Source organism: Bemisia tabaci, chromosome 1 (assembly GCF_918797505.1).
Source record: "Bemisia tabaci chromosome 1, PGI_BMITA_v3".
In the NCBI taxonomy this organism is placed as follows: Eukaryota; Metazoa; Arthropoda; class Insecta; order Hemiptera; family Aleyrodidae; genus Bemisia; species Bemisia tabaci.
In genome coordinates, this window is record NC_092793.1 from 41,051,336 (window position 1) to 41,076,253 (window position 24,918).

At 42.3% G+C, this 24,918-nt stretch overlaps 1 protein-coding gene across 4 annotated transcripts in view; it reads left to right on the top strand.

Moving 5' to 3' along the window:
- The window catches only part of LOC140226047 (protein artichoke-like), a 208,192-nt gene that overhangs the window by 166,826 nt on the left and 16,448 nt on the right, over nt 1-24,918 (top strand). The window lies entirely within an intron of this gene.

The window sequence follows — 24,918 nt, forward strand, 5'->3', positions numbered from 1 at the left end:
CGATGGTGAAAGTGCAGAAGTGCGTATCTCGGAAAACACGATTTTTCAGGAGAGTAAAAACACTGTCTACATTCCTCCTTATTGTCAGTAGAAGGGTAATAATTCTTGAGGATAGCAAGAATAAGATGCTTTTTCAGACTTCATCAATAATTTGAATAATTTCTCGCGCTGTTAGAAAATACGGCCGAAATGCCGAGATTCGCGTTTTCGGCAGTAGGAATTTACACTTTATCACGAGATACGCATTTCTGGAATTAGTGTTTTAAACCTATTGTTGGCGGATTTTGATCATTTAAAAACTGAAAAAAGGGTTTCATGCTTACAATTCTTTATCAGAAGCTTTAGTTTGATCTCAGTAGTATGAATCTGGGAATACTAGGGGGTACGCCCCCTGGCCGCTACGCGGCCCAACCCCCTGAAGGCGCTCCGCGCCATCAATGGGCCGCTTCGCGGCCCTATTTTTACCCTCCTATCAGTGTTAGGTTTATTTTCCCCCTAAAAAATTACGATATGATGTATACTTTACTTGTAGAATGAAATAATTTTTGGTTTTGATGAATAAAGAAAAAAATAATTTTTTGAAGTCAAAAGAAAGCGTTTTAGAATGACTGCTTGATGAAGTATTGCAGTAAAACAACGAACAATGATAATCAGGTAATAATTAAGTATATCAAAAGTCGGGAATCGAACCCACATCGTAGTCTAAGTGGACGCATTCGACGTCTTAGACGACTCGGCCACCGCTCGTCTTGAGGGAGGAGGTGCGAATCTTGTGTAGATAAGTATAGAGCTGATGCGCAGGCTACACATCCACTGCGCAACCTCTTCGACCACTGCGCATCCTCCCGCGCATAGCGGTAGCAGTCCCGGAGCATTCTGTAAATTCACTCACTTTTATAACGTGATTTTAAAAAAACCTGGGTCCTATTTCCAAAATCTAATTAGAGCGGGCTCATCTAGGGCCAATTACCTGTCGATCTACGCAAAAATCATGGAAATCGGCCCGGTAGAACGCTCAAACGAACTATGACAAAAAGTATAAATTTACATTGTTTAAATGGGAGAATTCGCAACTTTACCACGTAATATAAAAAAACCTGGGCCATATTTTGAAAATCTGAAAAGAATTGGCTTATCTAGAGACAATTGCCCGTCGATAGCCGCAAAAATCATGAAAATCGGCCCAGTAGAACGATGGAACTAAGCGTCACCAGTTTCGCAAAATTAGGAGGTCTTGGAGCTTATAGTATAGATGACCAGGTAAAAAATCCAACAGCGTTGCATGATGGTGCAGAAAAATACGAATTAAATTACAGTGTTGTATAGGGATTATTGTTCAATATGGCAACGCTGTAAAAGTGAAACTATTGCATGTTGCCCCTTCAATAATGGGGTTATGCAATGGTGTATTTTTCAAGACGGCGCAGCAGCGTTGCCGCACGGTGCACTTAAATAAATGATTTATTTATTGGTGAAATTTTGCAATATCGCATTTTACAGTGTTGCCAGATGGGGCGAGAAATTGGTTAATTTTTCGATACAATGTTGCCAGATTGTGGAAAAAATACGGATTTTCGGATTTGTAAAAGTTTTCGGTTTCGGAAGACCGTATCTTACAGTATGGATCTGGTATCGGATACTGGAGAGTAGGGTCTGATCCGGGAAATTGAAACATTTTCTGAAAATTACCCTCGTCCGATCCGCCGCGGACGGATGCGATTCTTTTCCACTATCGAAGATCGGAAAACTGTACTGACCGAATTTTGATACGACTTTTCGTTTCCGAGATTTCGAACTTGTAAAATTTTCACGGCATCCACGATGGACCATATCCTACAGTATGGGCCTGGTATCGGAGACTGGAGAGTAGGGTCTGATTCGGGAATTTACATTTTTTAGCGCTTGGAGATGCGTATCGGAACCTTATGTTTTGCGATGAGCAACTGGGATTGGGTATTGCAATGTTCAGATTGATGAATCAAAAATTTTTTTGGGTATTTACAGTTACAGTTTAAAACAGTTCGCGTTGCATACTATTTATACGAAATCCTTACTATCGATCCAACTGTTGTGACTCGCGCCCAGACCCAACCATTCGACAAAGGCCTGGTTTTTCTTGCGACGCAGAATTTTCTCCACCAGGAACGTATCCTTATAGTTGGTGGGTTGGTGTTCTTCGCGGTAGAATTTTCCTTTGATGATCGTATCGTGCGCGTCTTTCAGATCGTACGCGATCGGAACGGTCGGATTGACGCTGACAATCTTGAAAATTTCCGTGCTCCAATTCGGTGTGTATCCTTTTTCGAACATGGCTTTGAGTCTCGAGATCCGGACGTGATCACCGACATTCAGTTTTCGTCTGGCCAGACGCTAGACGTCTCTTTTCAATTTTACTCAGCGGCGGCCCACGAAGCTTTTGCAGGATCATCGGTACATCATTTTCAGTAGCATCGATTGGTTTCATCCCGATGGTGCGATGAACGCTCCCGTTATTTTCACGGATGAGTTTCGGTAATAGATCTACCCACTTGTACGATCCTTGCGCACTGCACTCTTTCCACATCTTCGTTTTGAGCGTTCGGTTGAATCGCTCCACAATAGAGGCTTTGGTTGTCGAGTACGAGCTGTACATATTAATCTTGTGACGCTTCATCAATGCTTGACATTTGGAGTTGTAGAATTCCGAGCCCATAGCGACTTGTAAATGTTTCGGTGACTTTCCGGCTGCTTTGAGAACGCGTTGCAGAGCATAAGTGACATCCGTGGCCGTTTTTGATTTGAGCGGTTCGGCCCACGCCTTTTTCGATGACGGTGAGGAGATATCTGTATCCTTTGTTGACCGAGGCGTACGGTTGCATCTCGACGAGATCGGCTTGCCATAAATCGAACAATCGGAGAATCTGTACTTTACGACGCGGATAGTTTAGTCGTGCAGGTTTATGTAGCTCCTCGACGATCCCACGTTTTTCTGCCGACATGATAATTACCGTCGACGTCGTCGCCGTCCGCTCTCTCGATTCAAATGCTGTTTCGATGCTACTATTTTAACCAGACGATTGTAAGATTGTTGAAGCTGGTGGATACGCTCCAGACAGTGTTGACCTCATTCCATAGCTTCCTTCCACTTCCGTTCGGACCATTGTTTGTTCACCGCATCCTCATCGCTTTCGGGATCTTGCACTTGACGAATCCGTTTGTTCGATACGATATAATTCCCGTCGGGATCCAGTAAGAAACCGTCACCTTTGAGACCTTGCTTCGTGTTGCGAACGTAAGTCCCTTTCGATCTTCCAAACCGGACGGTGTGACTCATTTTTTTTTTTTGTGTGGAACCTATATTTAGTGGATGTAATCCGCTTCGCGAAGCTCTTCGACGATACTCAGAATTTCACGATCGTGATCGGTGTGACCAGCTTGTTTCGAAGCTACAAGTAAAACGAGACGTTAGACCAATTCGTTCGGATCGTCCCAATAGACGAGTTCCCGTTTCGCACGATGAATTTTGCTACCGGAGCCTTTCTTCAGTTTTTTACGCGATGACTTCCTCGTTGATCTCGGAGTCGATGTAGCGAACAAAGGTTTGATGAGATCGCGGTATTTTTGACTGCGGTTCGAGTTGGGTCTACCGTGTGGATGATGATCTCTCCGATGCGCATTGGTGAGCGTAACTACTCGTTGGAATTTAGCGCGATCATCTGCTGTGTAATTACGCGGATGTTTCTAAAAAAGGAGCTCCAAGAACCCGGGTGTCGGTTCGAACACCTCATCGCTACCGTCCAAGATTAGTCGTCCGTCCGAATCGAAACTTATGGTTCGGTTTCCGATGAGAAAGTTTCCGTTGATCGCTTTCCGCACACCATACGCGGGATCGGATTGTTTCGGATGTTTTTCCAGATAGTCTAAGTAGAATTGTACGTTCGGGGCAGTGATTGTGTCTCGAGAATCGACGTCGTCGTCTTCCGAGCGACCCGTTGTTTGTTCTTTATCCGTTGCGTCTTGGAACGATTCATCATCATCATCATCATCCTCCTACTCGTTTGAGTTGTTATCATCATCATCATCATTGTTCGTATTTTTCGGTGATCCGAACGAAGCAAATAAACTATCAACAAACATTGTTTTATCTTTCGTTTCCGATTTTGAAGGTTCGATCTTGGTTTTCTTTTCCTGAGGAGCACCAACAAGTGCGGGTGTTGACGACGAGACAGTTCTCTGCAACGCTGCGAGCGGATTTGTCAACGGTTTGAAAACTTTCTTCAACGTCACCTGAGCATCCGCCTCTCCGGTGCGAATGGTATTTAACTTCCGTTTGATATCCTGACGGATTTTATCGATACTACCGTATTTCTGAACGATCGTCGACAACGATAAGTTATCCATCTTGTAGAATATAAGTATCGAAACCTTTCCGGTACCTTCCCTCGTTCTTATTACTATCTTTATCGATGACTAAAAACCCGTACTTATCCTGCCAGCGCACCGAGCAGATGTGTCTGAAATCTTCGGAGGTGAAATCTGTGTTGTCGTGATCGTCGTAGATGTGTCGCAAGTTTGTATTGTCCTGTTTGAAAACTACGAGCAGGTTAGCGTTATCGCAAATCAATTGTTTCGGTATGCGAGAATAAGTTTGACACAAGTAGAAACTATCGACCGAGCTATGCCTTCCCATACTAAAATAATCCCGCATCGCATTTTGTTTGTCACAGGCGACATCATCGAAAATAAAGACCGAGTCCGATGCGGCATCGTTTGGTGGAACAATCTCGGCCGTGTCCGAATAGACGTTGTATCCGAGACCGTCGATTCCATCGAATATCTGACGCAGTTCTTTGTACTTGGGTTGGAACGGTGTCTTGGAGTACAAGTAAACGTTGCGGAACTTCAATACTTTCGGATGTTGTAGCAAGCAAACCATCACGTTTGTTTTACCGCAGTTGGACGGTCCGGCGACAATGCAACGGATACTGTCCGGTAACAGTTCACTGTGTCGTCGTCGTTGTCGTTGTCGTCGGTTTTCATTTTGCTTCTTCCGTTTGTCGAGGTTCGGGACTCGCAATGACTTTCTTTGCTTGACGAGTCGCATCGTATTCGTTCCCTATTTTATCGGACAGTTATTTTTTTACTTCTCCGTATAAATAGTATGGACATTTTCGTCAGAGTATGTCACCGAGAAGAACATCAACTTGCAGCAAAACCAATCGAGGACGTGGACTGTTAAACTCGTTGATAAATTCACTACCGTTCGAACTACACTTACCGGGCGACTACAGGTACTGCGGACCGGGCACTCGCCTCGCAGAACGATTGAAACGCGGAGATCCGGGTATAAATCCGCTCGACGAAGCTAGCAAGTCCCAAGACATCGCTTACAGTAAGACCAAAGACACCACCGAGAGGAACCAAGCCGATCTCATACTTGCGGACAGAGCTTGGGAACGTGTGAAAGCGTCCGACTCATCGTTGGGTGAAAGAGCGGCAGCATACGCCGTAACGAACGCTATGAAACTCAAAGCCAAACTCGGAATGGGACTAAACAAGACGGTGGCAGCGAAAAAACCGAAACCTAAGAAGAAGAAGAGAGCGTCGAAGAAGACGAAACCGGTGGAGCGGACGATCGAGCGAATCTTGGCTCTCCCAAAGATGGGTGACGGAGCGTCGAAGAAGAGGATGAAGAAGAAACCGGCGGAGCGAATCTTGACTATCCCGAAGACGGGTGCCGGAGTCAGGAATCTCCTGACGAGTATCGGTATGGCCGCGCGAACAATCACACCGGTAGCGAAAATGATCAAGACGGTCATCGATGGATCTTGAAAGAAGAATATACACCCCGGTGAAGGATTGTACTTGCGACCGTACCGTAAAGGTTATGGACTTTACTTGAGACCTTACCGAATGAATTAAAACTGATCCGTGAGCTACCGCGCCGAGCGATGACGGATGTTGAGTTGAGGATCGCTGCGACAGAACAATTACGAATCCCGCATTTCCGCGGTGTGTTCATGATCGATGAATTGGCGACCAAGAAACCCAAACGTCCCGAGTTTGGTATCATCAATCTGGACCGAAGCGATGGACCCGGTACACATTGGACAGCATACCGGATTTCAAAGAGCGGTAACGCATTGTACTATTGTACTACGACAGCTTCGGTGATCTACCACCACCGGTTGAAATTATGCGATACATTATACGCTCACTCGGTAGCTCAACGTGGACGACGACGAGGACGACAATAGGATACAATTATGATAGCGAACAAAATTTCAACTCGAGCGTCTGCGGGAAACGATGTTTAGAATGGCTCGTACAAACCAGGAATATATAGTATTCAAAACCAAATATGGAAACTCAGAAAAGATGTCACACGTTCATGTTGACGGGGAGGAGCAACGTACTCGAGTTTGCACTACCTACACTGAAAAAAACGTTTCCTAAATTCAAGGCGACGCCGTGTTGACCTAAGAAAATTGGATACTTGAAAAAAGTGGACAAGAAACGAAGTCTTGAATGAAGAAAACGGTATTGCCTTGGTCGACGAAAACGCGATTTTTTGAACCAAAACTCCTGTTACATTGAAGCACGAAAACGTTTCCTTCAAATTAGGAAACACCGTCGCGCGAAGAGTTTCCTAAAAGTAAGTACGTGTTGTGTTGTTTTCAGGAAACGTTTCCTCAAAAAAAAGGAAACAGTACCTGCAAGCGTTTCCTTAAAATTAGGAAACGGCCGGGCCCACCGCGTCGCGTCGCTGCCATGAGAATCGGCGCCCCGCCTAGTGTCCATACCCGTTGAAGCGCATACCCCTATTGTTGGTACTGTCGGGGATGATTTCCTTCACGTAGTTGACGCGCTTCGCGCTGTCTCTGGTATCCTGATGAAGAACTCTGTTTTGCCCTGGCTGAGATTTGATCCTGTAACCTTCGACATTGTCCTGGGAAGAGTGAAATTCCGACATCATAGTCCATTCGGCCATCCTACCCTCGCGAGCGATGAGGAGTTATTTTGCTATGTTAAACCTATTCGCATCTATCTCTTTGGCTACACAGATGCCCACCTGCTACCGTTCAATAGCTTTTGGGTTTATTTAGCAAATACTGCCTCAATTATAATTTAAATATATTAAATATCCACATATTTCCCTTTTCTCTCTGTTTATCAGCCGGTTCTCAGATATTATTTAAAGACCGTGGACCATCGCCGCCATAAATTAACCAACGTATTCCCGTTTCTTTTTCATTCGGGGTTAGTATGATCATGGAGTAAATTATTTTTTTATTTAAGTCTGGTTAAAGGACAGATTTTCATACGTGCCTCTCAAAGGTAAATTATTACTCATTCGATTATCCAATCTAACGCCCATATCATTGAGGTTAATGCGTAAATCAAGGAGGCTCATGTGAGAACCGCTTCTCATACTGAAAGTAAATATAATTTAAAATTCCAATAATGTATAGACAAAATAATCTAAGATTATTTAATGCTGGCTATAAAATTGGCACATAAAAGATAAATGATCTTTATGGAATTTTCAAAATGTACTCGGAGTAGCGGTAAAGATGTGGTGATAAAGGCATGTATAGGTAATACTTTAATGAGTACATATCGGGCCGAGTCAAGCTTTCTGGGTTTTGAAGACACTTAAAAATGTTCGAAGCTGCGACCAGATTCAAAGAGTGTACTTGCAGTAAAATGTTGAAAAGCTTCACATTATTTATTTATACCTACATTAACGGACGCACGCTTTTGTATAGAAAATTTAAAGAAATTTTCGTCGAATCAGAAAATTCACCGAAAAATATTAAAGGAACTTTGGCTCTGATCCGTGCATTTGTAGAAAGCATTCTAACATTTTGGACTGAAAACAATATTTTTGATAAGGCACAAAAATTCCGTTTTATCAAAACCTCCACCTTTCCGACGCGTAAATCCTTTACGAACAAGAGATTAATTGATTAAATTTAAACATACTGAATTTGTTTGGAGTGGAGTGGATCCTACGAATAACGCCATCCAAGCGGTTCGGTCGGATTTCTGTAAAGGACCGTTCAAATAATATGTAACGCTCTAAGGGAGAGAAAGGGTCAAGGAGAGAGTTACGCAGTTCCGTTTTTACGTGTAAAAGAAAAGGGACCTACGTCGCAAGAGTGTTACGAGGGAAAAAGTGAGTGGGGGTCCAAAAATTGGAAATTTAGCGTTACGTTTTTTATGAGCGTGATGTCACTCATGGGCGGAAGGGTGCATCGAAATTTTCACGTAGGTAATCCGTAGAGAGCATGGTGGTATATGGACGGAAGGGCTCATCATCTCAAAGTGTAGATGCGCCCTTCCGCCAAAGGAGCGACGGTATATTTGGAAGGCCCCTCTTGAGCAACTCGCCGAATACATGGTGGTGTACGGCAAGTTGCATCCACCTCCTCAGTAGGCGTTTGGTAATTTTTTTGTTTCGTAATTTTAAGGAAATGGGTTTCTTCGATCAACATCACATAGATCCTTAAACTGAGGAAACAGGAAATGCTATGCCGTTTCCTAATTTTAAGGAAACTGATCTCTTCAAACGACACTCCATGGATTCTTCAATTCAGGAAACGGCTTTGCTTCTCCCCGTTTCCTAATTCTAAGGAAACAGGGTTCTTCGATCAACACCACATGGATCCTTAAATTTAGGACACAGAAGCGATTCCCTCGTTTCCTAATTTTAAGGAAACAGTTTTCCCGTTTCAAGTATCCGTTAGTCTGTTTCAAGAAAACGTATACGTGGTTCAAGAAAGCATGGTTTTCTTAACTCAACCCAATTTTGTTACCTTGGATCGAGATAACTGTTGGCTGGTTCCAAGCTAACACCGCGTTGGAATTAGGAAAATTTTTAAGGATACATGTTTCCTTAAATTTAGGACAAGTTTTTTTTTTCAGTGTAGACCTCTCGAGTTGTTCGGACCTTGCGAGATCGGTCTGACGGGTTTAGTAACTTATTATTCCATCCCGAACATTGACATAACGAACAGACTGCTTTTCTACTCCAAGAGCCCTGAAGAGAATTACTCGGCAATTTCGTTCCCGATCGGAGCCTACGAGATCGAGGGTATACAAGAATACTTGCAGGGAGAACTAGGCGGAGCGGAAGCTATCAAACTCAAAGCGAACAACGCTACGCTTAAAGTAAGCATCAAATCCAAGTACTGGATCGATTTCCGTATACCCGGCACTTTACGTAAGGTGCTCGGATTCGGAAAGCGTCTCTTGGCACCGGACGAATGGCACGAAGCTGACTATCGCGTCAACATCTCGCCCGTAAACATGATATGCATCGAATGTAGCATCGCCGACGGTGGATACGTGAACGGGGTGCGCGGACATCACATTTATGCATTTGCTCCCGATACCGAACCAGGATTCAAAATGGTAGAGCAACCGTCGACGATTCATTACTACCCCGTCTTGGGTGATATGATTCAACGTTTGCTCGTTAATATAGTAGACCAACAAGGAAGAGCGATCAATTTCGGTGGTGAAGAAGTGACAGTGCGACTGCACGTGAGACCGCTCACTTATGGGTAAACGAAGGATCCAGAACGACGACAACGATACGTTCCTAAATTCTCTTGCATATAATAGTATTGATAATCCACGAACTAGTTGTCAACAACAGCAGCAGCAACAGCAGCAGCGGAGGAAAACTTTGACCGAATATTCCAAGAGGGCTCTCACACAACTCGGATTCGTGGTGAAAAATCCGAAATAAGAACGAGATGGAAGCTTGGCGACAAGAGATCATCGAATACGAATACATCCGTTTCGGTCCGGTCGACGAACGGCGTGGAAACAACGATTCGATCCGGTTCACCCCCGATACCCACGGACTGATCACCGTGCCTCAAGATTCGAGGATCTTCGTGCGTGTAGAAGTGAAACTCGAGAAAAATCCTGGAGCCGCCGCAGATGCTACGAAACCTCCATTCAAGTTGGCTAACAATTATATCCAGCACAAGTTCGACCGTATGCAGTATAAAGTGAACGGGACGGAAGTCGATAGCATGCAGTCTGTCGGAGTGACATCGACCGTGAAAAATTATCTCACATACACTAGAGCGGAAACCGCGGGACTCGCAACTGCTGGGTTTTTTGACATCTCTTCTTCATGGGCCGAATGGGATTACACAACGGCGGATCAAACTTTCTCCGCTATCGTACCGTTGTCTTCATTCAGCGGTTTCGCAGTACATTTCAAAGACGTTCTAGTCAGATGCTCGCAAGTGTTGATCCTAGTGCGCAGTGGAACGGATAAGAACGCATATTATATCACCGACGCGGCGACCGCGGACGGTTACACCATCAAATTTAAAATAATCGATATCTATTGGACGATTCCTATCGTCAATTTCCCATTGGAACTGGAAAAATAAATCTTGCTCAAAATGAAGAAGAACGATAAGATGAGTTTCGGATACATGAATTGGGAATCGCACGACATCCCGGGGATTTTTCCGACCAAGACGTTCAAATGGAGCGTAAGAACAACAAGCAGGCACAAGCCCGAATTCGTGGTGTTGGTATTTCAAACGGATCGACGGGACAATCACCTGAAGGATTCCTCTCTTTTCGACACTACAAATGTGCGCTCGGTCAGCGTTCAAATCGGTGAGCGTCGGTTTCCTCAAATTGACACGATCTACGATTTCTCGAGTATGAATCATCATCACGCCTATCTGAACTACACCGATTTTATAAGAGACTACTGGAAAGGTGAAAAACTCTGCGAGCCAGCTATATTGAATGAACATTTCAAAGATCGCGCGATTTTTGTCATCAAATGCGTTCAAGGTGAATGTTTAAAAACAGCTCCGGTGGATATCACGTTGACCGTTGTGGTAAAAGAGAATTTCCCGGCCAACACTAGAGCCGAAGTGAATCTGATCACACCTGTGAAGTATTCGTACGAACTACTGCACGGAACCGTGAGGCAATTGGATCGATCTTAAGCAAAAATTTAAAAAAAAATAACATGTTTATTTTTTCATTTTTTTTTTTTTTTTACAAGCATGTAATTTTTTTTTTTTCAAGCATTACATCATTTAGAAAGGAATACAAACATGACGTACAATATAAATCAAGCTGCAACGTTTGGAACGAGTGTGAATTTGTGTGTTCTTCCGATCGGGCCCTCGTAGATGAGATCGAAGGATCCAGCGTTAATATCCTGCAGTGCATCGTCCGTCAAACGGTCCGCAGTGTGCGAAGGTAGGAAGAGGAGACGATGATGATTCTCGAAGTCGATATCAGCGGCAGCGGTTATCCCTTACTTGGATGGCATTTTGATAAGTTTGTTCATCTTGTAGCGGGCGTTTACAGTCAGCTCTTTAGCGTTGACGATCAAGATTGAATTGTGTAAAACGTCCATGTCGTCAGTTCTATCTGCTGTATATCAAGGTACGGATGATTCCAATTTTCGTGTGCTATATAGTTCGAGTGAAACAAGTTGTCTGCTATATTAAGCACGGATGATTTCAATTTTCGACTGCTATATTTCGGTTCGATAATTCGTCTGCGAATGATTCCACTTTTCGTGTGCTATGTATATTAAGTCGGGTTGATTCGAGAATTTGTCTGCTATATTAAGCACGGATGATTTCACTTTTCTTCTTGCTATATTTCGAGTGAAACAATTTGTCTGCTATATTAAGCACGGATGATTTCACTTTTCTTCTTGCTATATTTCGAGTGAAACAATTTGTCTGCTATATTAAGCACGGATGATTTCACTTTTCGACTGCTATATTAGCTTAGATCAATTTGACTTTTCATCTACTACTCCTATATTATTATCGGGATGATTCCTTTGTTCGTCTGCCACTATAATTTTCTGCTGCTCTTGCATGATTTCAGTTTTGAAAAATTCCCGATAAAAGGATTCCGACAACCACATACACAATCGGAATGCGTTCGACGTAGCGCAGAATGGATGTACTAAAGGACACGTATATGCTGTCGACCAACGAGCCAATAGTCGCAAGGACGGACAATCTTTAGTGTCCAAATTTACAACGATACATTTTTCCGGCACGAAACGAGTGATGAAATTTCGTTTTTGTACACCTTTAACATAAAGTACATCGTAGCGGTTCCCGATGCGATTCATTTTTAAAGTGAATTCATCGTACTCGAGAAACCCGCTTTCCCATTTCAAGTGATGATGACTGCGTGTTAACCAGTTGTTTGTCACAACGTCTTTAGCGCTCAACTTGCTGCTCGGGAACGGAAGTTTGAATAAATAGAGTTCAGTTTCAGTACACTCCATATCCACAAGACCAAACTCTTTGACGATGAATTTTCCTTGGCTCCAAAAACCTTGTACATCGAGACAAGCCATCATCTTCTCGTTCTGTTAGTTACACTTTTTACTATTTTCAAATTCGAGGTTTCTTAACTGACGGTTCTCCAGAATTATTTATACTATTTATACGAGGTTGTTTGACAGCGAGGATTTTTCTCAACTCGGTCTCGGCTCCGCAACTTTCATCCACCATGCAAAGATCGTCGATGTCACGATGACCCCAAGGACGAGAGTTAACACCGTCCCCTAAAATATAACGTTTATCGTCTAGTCCGGAGAGAGTTCTTTTTGTACTTTCGAATGAGTATAGTTGGTGTTTCCGCGCCCCGATCCTGCGCATCGGGGCGCTCATTCTCGATTCAGGATCCTGCAATATGGTGAGAAAGTTGTTAAAGCTAATTGATCTTAACGCTCCCATTGATACCCCTTTTGCTCTTTTCTCCGTTTCACGGAGTAAAGCGTAGTATGCTGAATCGGTAGGCGTACATTTTCGCTCGCAGCGCGACGAACTCGGCAATGGGTCTTCCCCCCGTTTCATCCTTAAAACTACCCATTATTTTACGGTTTGTCGTGCTGCGACATTGGTGTCCTTCTGGGAAGTTGGAGGTGTCGTACATGTGTAGATCTGACATCATATCATCGTAGATGTTCGGTGTAGTCAACTCGTAAATGAACAAGTCCGTATCCATATAGAGAAGTTGAACTTGGTCGGGATTGTACTTCTTAAGCATGTAATTATAGTGGAATTGATACATGTGTACTTTACTCAGATCTAAGATTGAAAAACCAACAATCATTGGTCTGTCTATGACGACCTCTGTTCTCCGTAAATGGATTGCTACCAATTCTTCTGCGAAAATCGTGCGATCTACGAAATCGACCCGTGAGATGGCTTTCAGTATCTGTCTGCTGTTTGTACCCAATTTAATATTCATTCGCTTCAACGGGTTCTCGATAAATTTTCCGTAGCAAGCGTTGCTGCATAGTTTCAGGAGCGTTTAGTGGAACGGATTCGTAGCGTCCCGTCTCAACCGGGCGGTCAGCTCGATGAAGGGTGCCAAGAAAGGAGCCTGACGGAATTTGATGGCCCGGTTGACGCTCAGGAGTTTTAATCCTTGACCGAGCGCTTCTTTCAACATTACATAGTGGATAACATAGTTGTATTTATTAGCTGAGTCGTCAATAGTTTCGTTGATTTCCCCGCTCCCGATGGTGGTATTTCGTTCCTGCACAAGAACGGAAGGTCCTTGTGTAGGTCGTGGAGGTGTTCTGGATATTCAATATCTACATCGAGTATGAACCCGAAAGGAGCGTCGTTGGGATGGTTGATAATAGTTTTCGCCAGAGTTAACAACTCTTCTCCTTCCGGGACCCAAGTGTAGTTATCGTAGGGCAGATGCTTTCTCATGCTGTGTGCGCACAGTGCCGTCACATCTAAGTATTGTATACAGGGTGATCCAAAAGTCCCTTCCACCCCCTCTAACTTTTTACCTAATTGAGGTAAAGATTTGAAACTTGGGGGATGTTTAAAGGTCAAAGGGAGCTACTTTTTGGCCCCCCTAAAATTTTCAAGGGACCCCAACTTTTAATTTTCGAATGGGAGGACCCTCTTTGTGATAGCTTGTTCGAAAGAGCATAAAAAAAGAAAACTTTTCGCGCAAACCCGAAGTCAATATCTCAAACCGTTCCAAAATGGCGGCCGGTTAAAGTTCAAAATGGCCGAAAATTCACACCGGTTATTTGTCGATGGATTTGCGCAAAAATCGGTATGTAGGGGTATTATGATACGAGAAAAACGAATTTAACGTTAGATTTTCAAAAAACCGAAATTTCCAAAATGGCCGAATATTGTCACCTCGGTTTTTTGCTGATAGATTTGCCTAAAACTTGGAATTTGAGAGTATTTTGGCAGTAGATAAACACATTTGAACTTAGATTTCCAAAATAATCAATTTTTGGCCATTTTGAACTTTAACCGGCGGCTGTGCCGTTATTTCCCGACCTTCCTTAGTGTAATTTTGTTCTGGTGCATCTATCTTCCAATTTAGTGTGGTACTCCTGTTGAACAGCTGCCCCGTCCGTCAGGTGCTGCTTGCAGCGGACGCCGAGAGTACTACACTATCTTGTTTCGCTTGTTTACCTTTCGAGTTCTCGGATGATTTTGCGAAAAACCTTGAACTTTGGTCGGTTGGTCGGGAGCCGGCACAGATTTTTCGTGTGCGCGAGAGGCCAGCCTTCGGGCTGGCCATCATTTTTCTCTTGATTTTTCATTTGATGCGCTGAGATCGCAAGTGCCCTGATTGCTGACTGCTGGCGACCTGAAGCTGCCTCATGGACCTTAGTTCCAGAATAGATTGATTTTCTTGTTACAACTGTAATTTCCCCAGAGTTAGGTAAGTCTAATGTGACTTCTTGCCAATCCTTAGAAAAGCACATGCTCGGTGACCTATTTCTAAACTGGTACGCCTTTTAACCTGTCTGCCTATTTTAAAGTTGAAACCTGGTTTTAGTTTGTAGCTGCGTGTCCCTTTGGGACCGCAATCCCGATCTCTTGGTGCACTTAGGTCAATTTCTAGAATTATGTAGTACGTGTAGCCTACAGTGCCAGGTTAGGTAGCGCATGGAGAGCGCTGACCAGTTGCCTTGGACATTATTGTTTCTTGACCAAGCAAGTATCAAAGTTGAGACATTTCGAGCTGGGCCCGAATACAAGTTCTACCAGTTTGATTACTCCCTTTTCCAAATTATGATTCAAGCTCTTAAAGCTCCCCAAGTTAACAATCGCAGGGCTGAAAGCCAAAGCGAGACTCCGCTCTTCCAGCGTGGAAAAGATGAATTTGTATCTTCTATGTAATCCTCGCATTTCATTTTCAGGCCGTAGGCAGACCCTAGCGTTAAGTATTTTCCTGTTGTATTTTCTTTTAGTCTTTTGTAGTTTAACCCCTATGGCAGAAGTGATATGCTTATCAGCACATGGCTTTAAGCCTAAATTCTCTGTTATCAGCAACTCGACACCTAAGTACCACAAAGCCCCTAAGGCAAAAGGATCTCTATTTGTACTTTTATTATTCTGAATGTTGTATAAGAATCAGGCAATCAAATTTTGTCAGCGTAAAGTTTTTTTCTAGTCAGTTAGAGTCTAGTCAGTTAAAGTCGAGTCTTACTGTAATTTGTGAAGCGAACAGAGTTATTTTTAGCGATTATAATGTGCGCTGCCCATAAGGCCTAGAAAATCAGTTAGGTATGTTTTGCCTGAGCTTTGAATTAAACAATGTGGGAAATGTTTCACCACAGGGTTCCAGTTCCGGTTCCAGTTGCAGTTCCAGTTCCGGTTCCAGTTTCAGTTCCAGTTCTGAGTTCTAGTTCTGGTGAAGCTCCAGTTCCAGTTTGACGCTTCGAATGATGCTCTTACCCAGACAGTTTATCCCACCAGTGCATTATACAATCTCCCAGTGTTGAACTTTTGAATGCTGCTCTTACCGAGCCAGTTTCCAGCTGCCTGTTATCGTGAGCTACCCCTCGCCTTTTGTTAAGCCGATTATGGCCGTGTTGATTTAGTATCTTGCGTTTAAGTGGGAAATTTCTTTAAGTTATACTGTAACTGGTACTGTACTGAATTTCCTTGGAGAGAATTAAAGTTAGATATCTTTCCAATAGAAATATGTGTAGCAATGGAATTGCCTAGATATCTGTATCATGAAATGTATATGAAATGTATATGAAACGTGTATGAAATGTGTATGAAAAATAAAGATAGATATTTTTCCAAAAAAAATATTTGTAACATACAACACACACATACACATTCACAGCACACACACACACAGCATACACACACACATGCACATTAGCACATTATTTGTACATTTTGGATATTTCGGTTTTTTGAAAATCTAACGTTAAATTCGTTTTTCTCGTGTCAAAATACCCCCACATTCCGATTTTTGCGCAAATCCATCGACAAATGATCGGTGTGAATTTTCGGCAATTTTGAACTTTAACCGGCCGCCATTTTGAAACGGTTTGAGATATTGACTTCGGGTTTGCGCGAAAAGTTTTCTTTTTTTATGCTCTTTCGAACGAGCTATCACAAAGGGGGTCTTCCTACTTGAAAATTAAAAGTTGGGGTCCGTTGCCTCCCCAAGGGAGCCCCCCCTGAAAATTTTAGGGGGCCAAAAAGTAGCTCCCTTTGACCTTGGAACATCCCCCTAGTTTCCAATCTTTACCGCAATTAGGTAAAAAGTTAGAGGGGGTGGAAGGGACTTTTGGATCAGCCTGTATAGTTCACTGGAATTTTAGGATCAAACTGATCCGGCATCAAAGGATTGTTTGCGAGAGCGTGCCGTTTCACCACCTGTGTTATCCCGCCTCGGATCGAGCTCATAATCATGAATACCATATCCATATCATTGAAGAGTTGGATTTTCGCTTTCGTTATTTTTAAGAAGGCGTCGAAAGCGAAACCGGGGAGCGTTAAGTAGTTGGCACAGTCCAAACCATAGTTTTTCATCCCAAAGAGTCCGAACTCCTCGAACACGTTGCTGAGGAGGCACACGTCAAGTCGCAAGTAGAAATCTGAATACTCGCCGAGATTACGGAAATTGAAAGTTTGCCACACTTAGAGAAACCGTTCGTATTCCTCTTCGGAGATGTGCGTTTAAGTCAGGGTGTTGAAGAAAGCCTCTCGCGGTGGTGGACGCGGCTCGTTCAGCTTGGCCGGATTGTCAACGTAATCGTACGGGAACGAAGCTTTCCGACAAACCACATCGAACTCATTGTCTGTGCGAGTGAGCTTCCTCGTGCGAATGAAAGATTCGCGCGGGATCGTCTGAACCAGTTTATCCAACGACGCGGGAAGGAAACGGAACGAGTCGATGAATTTGATCGAAAACCTGTTTCCCAGATGGACCGTCATGCTGATGTAATTTTCCTCCGTGTGTGGTATTATTTCGACGCTATGAGGATACTTGTTCAGAGCCAGCACTACCTCGTGGAAATCGTACCTGCAACCATTGTGCAGGACGACTCTAACACATTTTTCATGTCGGAAAATAAGATTGTAATTTGAACATAAGGCTTTTCGATAATTGGACCCTGTTTTCCCTCCCGCTCTCTTTTGATGGTCATGATCCCTTACCTTTACGATACCTGGTTGTGAGAAACCCACCTCGCAATGACCACACCTATTTTCCGCTTCAAATGTGGCCCGATCTTCATGTGTCATGATTATTTTTCCCTCTTTATCATTGTAACTCTTACTGATTCTTCCTACCAGAGTGATTATATCGTCCAGAAATTTGATATGTGCCTCCTCGCCACGGGAGAGTTTCGGTTCCGTCATGATAAATTCAGGACCCTCCTTGACGAGGAGGTAAGCGTAAGAATTTGAGGTGTGTCGCCTATACGCAGAAGCTGGATGCTCCGAGTCACCATGAATTTGTTCTAAGTAGGCTTCAAAGCCTGCATAAATCACGTAATTATGTTTTATGTCCGTATGGTGATTTTTGAATTTGAGGTATCGCTCGTCGGGAAATGCAGCCAGGAACGCGTCTTTGCTAACTAGAGAGCAAAGAACTTTATGTTGATTCAATTGCTCCATCGAGTACTTGTACGTAAAGCATTTCTTGCAGATGTAGATTTGTCCGTGATGGTTTGTCAACTGTTTTCGCACAAGTTGTTCAAAGTTCCTGATCCAGGCATAATGGTAACTTAAAGGTACGGGGGTTGAGAGACATAGTAGGTCGGTGTGGTATTCTTTTTCCGGGTCGGCAACTTTAATTGGGTAAACTGTATACTTTTTCTTGTTCGACACCAAACTCTCTTGGAGCCCAAATACCGAAACCGATACGTTGTTCTTTTTCTCGAATTTGATAATATCATCTATGCTCGTGGGGAATCGAACGACCGAGAAATCGTCATGATTGAGTATATCTACATATTTAGCCGGATCATATTTATACTTCTCTTCCTTCGGGACGAACTTTCCCAACATTGCGAAGAAGAAACAATCGTTATATTGACCGTTATTTACATTGACAACATTGTTCGTTCGAAACGGAAGCTTAACGTACGTTCCTCCTCGATGTAACGCGTAATAGCGGTTGACACGTAGCTCCATACCCTGTATCTTCTTCAGCACCCACCCGGATCCGTTCATGTGAAAATCGAATGACTCTTTATTGATCTTGGCCCTGAACTTTTCATAATACTCGTCCAGATCCGTTGACGCGAAAACAGCTTCGTTTTTAGTCTTGAATTTTTTCAACTGCATTCCTTCCTTGTTCTTATCGTCAGCTTTCTCGTATTCTGCGTAAACTAGTATATTTACCTTCAATGCCTCATCGGTGAGTTCTTCTTTAATTTTTCCAATCACGAGGTCTTTAGCTGATAGTAGGTAGTCATCGATGATGAGAATCTCCGGTTGGAGGTTCGTGATGAAAAATGTTTTCAACCTACTTTGACAAGCAGTCTCAACTTGAACAATCGGTACTTTAGTCTCAAACAAATTTCTTATGTGACTTGCAGATTCTTCATGTTTTTCTCTTTTATGGTATGAGATCTTGCACGTGTCACAATATTCTTGATTCTCATCGTTGTTGTCATCGGTAGGTGATGAGGTGTCCTTCATGGTGGACATCTTTTCAATGTGTTCGGGAGATTGCTCATGATTCTCTCCCTCCGCATAAAACTCATCACAAAGATCACAATGGATGAGCGCGCTGTGCTCCTGTTTAATACGCGTTTCATCGTTGATACCTTCCTCCTTCTTAATTTGTTCCGCACAGTGTTCGTGCTTTTCACCTTGTTTATAAAATTCATCACAAATATCACATTGGATGAAAGTTTCAACAATCTGTTGTGTTTGTTCTTGAGCAGCCATGATAAAGATACTATTTTAAAGCTCTACGTTTTCCGAGTCGGTAAGAAAAGGAAATCTACACTATCTTAACGTTTGCTAGATTCTGTTCATTAAGAAAATTTCAGAGCGAACAACTGATACTAAGGTGGGGTCGGGTAACTGGGCGGAGGAGTAACTGGGCAGTACCCTCTGTATTTCTACCATATTAGTGCAAAAATTGTTTTCACTGTTGGTATACTTTCATTATGACGTAAACCATCTAGAACATGTAAAGATAATCCCAAAAAAAATTTTTTACGGTGAATGGTGAAGTGCCGAAAATTGGACAGCTTTTTTTTCAAAACAACGCCGGAGGTGGTCCCGAAAAGAGCCTCATATCTCACTCCCAGCAAGTATTTTATTCAACTTTGACAATTCTTCTTCATGTATGATGTATTTGTGTAATGCGTGAGTAATTACAACGTAATTGGATGAAAACACTGGCTGCAAAGGGTTGATGCCCAGTTACCTTGAAAATTTTCCCTTTGTGGGGTAACTGGGCACCCACCCCAAGGTAACTGGGCAGGAGGCAGTGGTGGCACCTGCCCAGTTACCCATTGCAAGGTTGCTGTGCTTCGGTGTTTGTTTACTTCTGAAAATGTCAAAACTAATTGACTATTGCGGACTTTTAAGTGCCAAAGACCAATAATCAGGGTTCCCAGCACACTAAACTTCTAACTTAATTTAATTATAGCATAACTTAAGCATTACTTAATTACATTTTTGCCGCTAACTGTTACGACATCACTTTTAACGACTTAAACATGGTTATATAAATTCAAATGAAATTCTCTGAAACCCTCATGAGTAGGACATTCCTTTCTGGCCAATGAGAATTACAAATAATGCTCCCCTTAAAAATTAAGGGAACTTTTTGGCGCCTGACTCTATCCCAGATCAGCCTTGCGGCTTAATTTTTTTTTCATTTTTTAAAGATGTATCATGCTTAATCTCACTAAAAGTGGCCAAACGGTGTCCTGGTATACAATACTACTTTATAAGTAGTAATACAGAAAGTTCTAAGCATTTATCTACAAGGAAACAATTTTTTTTTACCGTTATTCAATTCTCAGATTTGAGGGTTGTTTTGCCGCTAACTGTTACGACATCATTCTTAACCACTTAAACATGTTTATATACATTCAAATGACATTTTCTTAAACCTTCACGAGCAGAACATCACCTTCTGGCCAATGAGAATTAAAAATAATGCCCCCCTCAAAAATTAAGGGGGGGGGGGTAGTCCAGTTACCCCACGACGTTGGGTAACTGGGTCAAAAAAACAGGAAATTTTTGAAAATTTGTGGGGAAAAATTGAAAGATGGAATTCGACTTTTGACTCTTCCTACATTTAGACAAGGTGTTGTACTTACTAAAAAAAATTTAAAAGTAGCCTCCACTGTCAATATAATGATGGGGAAAAAATCATGAAGTTCAAATTTTGACATTTTTCTCCGAACTCTTGCCCAGTTACCCGCCTCACCTTACTTTAAGCTCTAAGTTTTCTGAGTTTGTCACAACTGAAAATCTATACCTACTAGCTTTACGTTTGCTAGATTCTGTTCATTGAGAAAATTTCAGAGCGAACAAGTGATACTATTTAAAGCTCTAAGTTTTCTGAGTTTGTCACAACAGAAAATCTATACTATCTTTACGTTTGCTAGATTCTGTTCATTGAAAAGAGTTCAGAGTGAACAAGTGAATACTATTTTAAACTCGAGGTTTTCTAATGTCATCAAAACCTAGACCGACGAACTTTCGCTCGGAGACAAATTTACACTTTTCATATCCGAGTGAAAAGAAACTGTAAAGTCATAATTTACCTCAGAGTAAATATAGTAGTAGTATTCGTTCACCACCAAACTCGGTTACACTCGGAGAAAGTTTGTAGTCATGATTTAGATCAAAGTTAATATAGTAGTATTTCTTAATCACCAGATTCGGTTACACTCGGACAAACTGTATCGTCGTAATTTAGATCAAAGTAAATAAAGTAGTATTTGCTAATCACCAGACTCGATTACACTCGGACAAACTGTGTAGTCATAATTTGTAGTAAGAATATAAAACTACGCTTTCATACAAGTGGGAAATACTATCAATTCTAGTCAGGGAACGTATTGATAGTGTCGAGGAAGTGTGATCGATCAGTTCAAAACAAGAACTCGTCAAGTATGGACGCTCCAACCCTCAAAGCATAATCGATTAGAGCGATGAACACCTTGGATACGGTTTATGAGACATTACCTAAAAATAAAATGTCTGCCCTTCCATTGTTCGAATACGCGATTAAGCGAATAAGCTTTGAAGAATGCGTGTTTGTGAGTTTGTTCGAAGTACCGTACGAGCTGGAAATCGGTCTCAGCGCGCAACTTGTTACGTTATTGTATTCACAAGTGGACCCAAATCATCACAGGCGCACCCACGTGTGTGACTACGAGTGCGTGCGCGCGCTAGAAGCGATTTTGGAAATTTTAAAATATGAATGGCGGGGCAAACCCGCGTTTTATCGTTCCTTTATGACTGGTTTTTATAATTGGGCTCGAACACATTTGTGAAACAAACATCTCATTTCATCATATATAGAAACCGAATTGCTGCTACTCGACTAGGAAGTACGGGTTTGCCGCGCCATTCATTTTTGAGGGTTTTTAGAATCGCTTCTAAGGTACGCACGCACTCGTAGTCACAACAGTTGGATCGATAGTAAAGATTTCGTATAAATAGTATGCATTCTCTTCTCAGTATCGCAAAGAAGAAATCATGATTCATAAAATATTTCTCATCACCATCATCATTGCTGTTGTTGGATCGAATTCCTCAGTGGTGGAAAACTCATCCGAAGCAAACATCACATTGTGCCCGGTCTATCCGGAAATCAAATGCGCACCCTCTACCTTGACGGATGTTCATCTATTCATCTTGAGTTTACTGGCGCTCATTTGTTCCGCACCGTACCTGTACTCCAAGTACATACAGGGTGTTCGAAAAGTCCCCTCCCCCCCTCTAACTTTTGACCTAATTGAGGTAGAGATTTGAAACTTGGAGGGTGTTCCTAGATCAAAGGGAGCTACTTTTTGACCCCCCCCAAAATTTTGGGGGGGCCCCATTTTGGGGGGATTACGGACCCTAACTTTTAATTTTCAAATGGGAAGACCCCCTTTGTGATACCTCGTTCGAAAGAGCATAAAAAAAGAAAATTTTTCGCGCAAACCGGAAGTCATTATCTCAAACCGTTTCAAAATGGCGGCCGGTCAAAGTTCCAAATGGCCGAAAATTGGCACCTCTGCTATTTGCATATGGATTTGCTTGAAACTCGGTATCTGGAGGTATTTTGGCACTAGAAAAACGAATTTAACGTTAGATTTTTAAAAAAACCCTAATTTTTCAAAATGGCCGCCGATTAAAGTTCAAAATGGTCAACAATTGGCAACCTCGACTTTTTGCCGATAGATTCGCCTGAAACTCGGTGAAATAACGTCGAATTCGTTTGTCTCCCACCCAGATACCCTCAAACACCGAGTTTGAGGCGAATCTATCGGCAAAAAGTCGAGGTTGCCAATTGTTGACCATTTTGAACTTTAATCGGCGGCCATTTTGAAAAATTAGGGTTTTTTTAAAAATCTAACGTTGAATTCGTTATTCTCGGGTCAAAATACCCCCAGATACCGAATTTCAGGTGAATCCATTAGCAAAAAAATCGAGTTTGTCAAATTTTCGGCCTTTTTGAGCCTAAACCGGTCGCAATTTCCAAAAATTAGGGTTTTTTTGAAAATCTAACGTTAAATTCGTTTTTCTAGTGCCAAAATACCCCCAGATACCGAGTTTCAAGCAAATCCATATGCAAATAGCAGAGGTGCCAATTTTCGGCCATTTGGAACTTTGACCGGCCGCCATTTTGAAACGATTTGAGATAATGACTTCCGGTTTGCGCGAAAAATTTTCTTTTTTTATGCTCTTTCGAACGAGGTATCACAAAGGGGGTCTTCCCATTTGAAAATTAAAAGTTAGGGTCCGTAACCCCCCCAAAATGGGGCCCCCCCAAAATTTTGGGGGGGGGGGTCAAAAAGTAGCTCCCTTTGATCTAGGAACACCCTCCAAGTTTCAAATCTCTACCTCAATTAGGTCAAAAGTTAGAGGGGGGGAGGGGACTTTTCGAACACCCTGTATCATCCGACTGCAAGTTCCGTTTCACCAGGATGTCCCGTGAGAAGAACAATCGGAAAGTCGATGACATAAGTGTTGATTTAAAGTTCGGAGAAGGAGAAGGAATCGATGTTTGTGGTTGACAACCCTCATGTTTTTAGAACGCGCACATTTTCTGAACGCGTACGTTTTCTAAACGCGTTTGCGTTTTCTAAACGCGTTTGTGTTTTCTAAACACGCCCGTTTCTCGAACGGGAACTGTTTTAAACTGTAACTTTAACCGTAAATATCCAAAAAAAAAAAAAAAAAAAAAATTGTTTGATTCATCAAACTGAACATTGCAATATCCAGTCCCAGTCGCTCATCGCAAAACACAAGGTTCCCATTCGCATCTCCAAGCGCACGCTACTAAAAAAATGGAAATTTCCGAATCAGACCCTAATCTCCAGTATCCGATACCAGGCCCATACTGTAAGATACGGTCTTTCGAAGCCGAAAATTTTACAAGTCCGAAATCTCGAAAACAAAAACTCGTATACAAATTCGGTCCGTACAGTTTTCCGATCTTCGGTAATGGAAAAGAATCGCATCCGTCCGCGGCGGATCGGACGAGGGTAATTTTTCGAAAATTTTTCAATTTCTTGAATCAGACCCTACTCTCCAGTATCCGATACCAGACCCATACTGTAAGATACGGTCTTCCGAAACCGAAAATTTTTACAAGTCCGAAAATCCGAATTTTTTGCACAATCCGGCAACATTGTATCGAAAAATTAACCAATTTCTCGCTCCATCTGGCAACACTGTAAAATGTGATGTTGCAAAATTTCACCAATAAATAAATCATTTATTTAAGTGCACCGTGCGGCAACGCTGCTGCGCCATCTTGAAAAATACACCATTGCATAAACCGCAGATTGAAGGAGCTACATAACACGATTGCATAACCCCATTATTGAAGGGGCAACATGCAATAGTTTCACTTTTACAGCGTTGCCATATTGAACAATAATCCCTATACAACACTGTAATTTAATTCGTATTTTTCTGCACCATCATGCAACGCTGTTGGATTTTTTACCTGGTCAAATTCCCATATTCATACTACTGATCTCATACGGCCGGATCAAGCATTATATGATTGGAAACTGAAATTAGATTACGAGATACGCATTTCTGCAATTAGCGTTTTGAAGCTACTCTTGATCATTACCTAAGATCAAAAATAGAATTTATTCAACCTTAAAACTTATTTAGAAGCTTTAGTCGATCCAATACACTAAATGAAGTATTGTTTGACCTTATTGACTCTAATAAAACTGAGCGTTGTGATGAACCGTCAGTTCAATCAGTTCATGATTGCATTGGCCCAGAGAGTAAAAATGGACATGAACGCCGCGCGCTGCTAGTAGGTAGTAGATACCTATGAAGAAATGATACTGGAGGGCCCTCGAGTGATAATCCGCCTTCAATTACAAGCGTATGCAACATTAATGACAAGTAACAGTACCTAATACCCCCCTTCCCTCGTCTATCGGCCTATCACCAG